Source organism: Phascolarctos cinereus, unplaced genomic scaffold (genome assembly GCF_003287225.1).
Source record: "Phascolarctos cinereus isolate Bilbo 61053 unplaced genomic scaffold, phaCin_HiC Scaffold_5;HRSCAF=322, whole genome shotgun sequence".
In the NCBI taxonomy this organism is placed as follows: domain Eukaryota; kingdom Metazoa; phylum Chordata; class Mammalia; order Diprotodontia; family Phascolarctidae; genus Phascolarctos; species Phascolarctos cinereus.
Window position 1 is genome coordinate 203,682,510 of NW_027555958.1, and position 3,808 is coordinate 203,686,317.

Consider the following 3,808-nt stretch of genomic DNA (forward strand, 5'->3'; position numbering starts at 1 on the left):
CAAACCCTGTAAAATTTTGGCAACTGGTCTGATCTCTTTCTGGCAAACAGAAGGAAAAGAAATGGAAGCAGCACCAGACTTTATATTCTGGGGCTCAAAGATTATTACAGATGATAACTACAGTCATGAAATTAAGATGCTTGCTACTTGGAAGGAAAGCTATGACAAATTGGGACAATGGAGACATCACCTTGCTGAGAAAGTTTTGTATAGTCAAAGCTATGGTTTTTGCAGTAGCGATGTATGATTGTGAGAGTGGGAGTATAAGGGAAGCTGAGTGCTGCAGAATTGATACTTTTAAATTGTGGGGCTAGTGGTGACTTATTTTTTTTTTTTTATTTTATTAATTGATTTTGATTTACCAACAATCACTTCCATATGCTTTTGAGTTGAAAATTTTTCTCCCCCTTCCTTCCCCCAACAAGATTGCGCCAAGATGGCACACAATCTGATATAGGCTTTACAATTACATTCCTATTAAACATATTTTCACATTAGTGAAATTGTAAGTAAAAATTAAAACCAATAGGAGGAACCATCAGAAAGATGAAACAAAACTCAACAAAAGGAAAAAATAAGTGATAGCGATGTGACTTCCATAGTTCTTTCTTTGGATGTGGACAGCATTTTCCATCCCGAGGCCTCAGGAGATTTCTTAGACCCTTGTAACACTGAGAAGGGTTCAGTTTAGCAATATTAGCCATTGCATAACGTGACTGTTATTGTGTACAAAGTCCTCCTGGTTCTGTTCACTTCACTCAGCATCAGACCATGTAAGTCTTTCCAGGTTTTTCTGAAGTCAGCCTGTTCATCATTTCTTATAGCACAATAGTATTCCATTACATTCATATACAAGTACTTGCTCAGCCATTCCCCAATTGATGGGCATCCTCTCAATTTCCAATTCTTTGCCACTGCAAAAGAGCTGCTGTGAATATTTTTGTACATGTGGGTCCTTTTAAGGGAAGACTTTTTTTAATAAAACTTTTTATCTTAAATTTGCCTTATTTTGGATTAAAAGATTCTATGATTATAAAAAGCTTCAAAAACAATTAAAAACAGGCATCAGATAGCATGAGAAACCTATTTATATTGCTTTAACATGAGTTATTAATATTTAATTATTAAAAGTACAAACTAGAGTATTAAGTTTCCTTAGACTCCTTTGGAAAAGAACATACATATCTGGTAGGCAAATGGAAGCTATTCACAATGCATCATATTTGATTATGTCAAGCTTATTTCTGAGGCCAATAGAGTCAGGTCCCATCACCTTGTGTGACCTCTGTGCTGCCTTCTTCAAGTAACCTCACCGAACTGGAAATTCAGAGTAGAGGTAAAATGTTTTCCTTGATGTAATATTTGGTACTGCCCAGGAAAAAGAACACCAAGCATTTTAAGGCAGTACTTTTAGAATTCTTGCCCAAGAGCAAATACTAACAACCTATCTAATCTCACTGGGGAGGAAACCATCATGTTTGGTGGCAGGTGCTGTCAGGAAACTGAAATCGCTTCTTTTGTGCATTAGCAGCATTTTCTGAAATTCTTCTTTTCCATTCTTCATAATCTTGTTCTAAATCTTCACTTTGTTGCTACTTACATAGAGACTCTGCTTCATCCTTTCTTTCCTTCTTGTAATGTTCAACTATGATCTTTTTCTCTCTTTTGGATGGTGGAGAAGTCGAAATGCTAGGTTATCCCTTAATTTACTGTTCAAACTTGTTCAAATACTTACAGAATTGTTCAAATAAAGCTTTCTCTACACCAGATGTGGCCACCATTTTGTCTTTGTCTACTTTTAGCTTTAGGATCCTGTATGCTGAAGATAGTGCTGCTATTGTGAAAGGGAGGCTGGAGAAATCAAGATCTACTTTCTGTATCTGGAGAAGAGTAGCTGCATATGTTGGTAGTATATTTGTAGCACTGTGACTGCCTTCATGAAGTTATACTGTACAGCTAAGTTATATATTCCAACATTTGAATTCAGGCCTAGGAAGCACCCAAAAGACTTAAGACAGCTTTGAGATATATATCTATATATAGATCTAGATAGAGATAGAGATAGAGATATCTATAGATATATATATCTATATATGTGTGTGTGTATGTATATGTGCATATATGTATATGTGTGTGTGTGTGTATATATATATGTATATTTTTTTTTTCCCTTCAACCTAGAAAGCTTAACTAAATAAGTTCTGTTGAATGGCCATCTCATACTGTTAGCAGTAAAGTCTGGATGCATGATTGAATGACTTGTTTTCATTTTATGAACAGATAATCCAGTATATCTGGGACAGTTGCAGGTACTCCTCAGTTTTCCTCAGAACATTAGGATCCATGATGCCCAGTTGATGTCCAAAACATGCAATGAATTTCAGGTCCATGGTATGTGGATGACAGGATAGCCTGTGAGTATGCCTGTAGAAGAACTAAAGGCCTAAAAAAATACTTTTAAAATTTTTTTTGCCTTGGTTTACCTTTATTTCTCATGGAACATGACCAAGATGAGAAATCTGAGTTTTCTAAAACAAGATTAGCTTTTACAGAGACCTGGATCATGCTACAAGAATTGTGTCTTTTCTTTGTTCTGAGGCTAGATGTGTTTCTACAAAGAACGAGCCTGTAGTAATAGGAAGGTTCTGAGAGAAACCATCTCCTGCCACAGGTATCTTGTCCTCTGAGTGTTCTGAGATTAGATGTATTTCCACAGAGACCAATGACGCAGTAACCTGGAATGTTCTTAGAGACAGTGTCTCCAGCCGCAAATATTTTGTCCTCTGAGTGTTATATAGTTGTGCTGACCTCTTTTCCTTCTCTTTCCTGGAGGTGAATGGTTCTCAGGTGTTAGATATTGCATAAATTGTCCAAATACATCAATCACTTGGGCTGACTTTTTTTCTTCCTTCACATACCTCTATGAATGCACATGGGATCCTCCAGGATCATTCAGGTGAAACGAGGGGGGTAAAGGTGGAAGGGGTGGGGGATGGTGGACTGAAGGAAGGTAAGAAAGGGGGTAAGGGACTGGAGTATCACGAGCTGCCCAGGGTCCTTTCTCCTGACTGTAGGGAATGAGGAAGTTCCCCTTCTCCTCTGCTTGCTCCAGAGGCAGGGAGTGATGATCCTAGAGATGACTTTTGAGAGTTCCTTGGACAGCAAGAGCATCCAATAAGTCAATGTTTAAATAAATTAACTCACAATATTCACTATAACTGGAGTTTAAATCCTTTGACCGCATAATGAGAAGATAGGATTCATTGGAAGAGATCCTGATGTTAGCACATGATCTCCATTGTTAGATCATAAACTTCTTAAGTGCACATTCTTACAGTTTTGCCTTATCACCAGCATTTTGCAAAATGTCTCTGCTTGGGCAGGTACTTAATAAATGGTCCTTTATTTATTGTTTGTTTGCTTAAATGAACAAACCCAGGGAGAAAATCAGGGATCATACTGTGAAGGATTTTAAGTGCCTACTGAAGAATTAGTATTTTTTTTCCTAGAGGCAATAGGGAGCAACTGAATTATTTTGAACAGGTATGGTTAGGCATGCTTAAGGCGGATTATTTTTGTAGCTATATAGAATATGGCCTAAAACAGAAGAGGCGAAAAGCTAAATAATCAACTAGGAGGCCACTGTATATAACCCCTCAGATATGGAGGTTTTGTGGTTTTTAATTATTATTGTGGCCCTGGGAGTGGAGAAAAGGGAACAGATTCATTACATATAGAGAACAAATGTACACAGGGAGAAAGAAAAATCCAGAATGAGGAAGAAATTTCAAAACTGGGTGGCAAAGGA

The 3,808-nt window shown here is 37.3% G+C and overlaps 1 pseudogene; it reads right to left on the reverse strand.

Moving 5' to 3' along the window:
- Positions 1 to 1,472: 1,472 nt before the first annotated feature.
- LOC110217930 (origin recognition complex subunit 6 pseudogene) lies at positions 1,473 to 2,390 on the reverse strand (annotated as a pseudogene).
- Between the last annotated feature and the right edge of the window lie 1,418 nt (positions 2,391 to 3,808).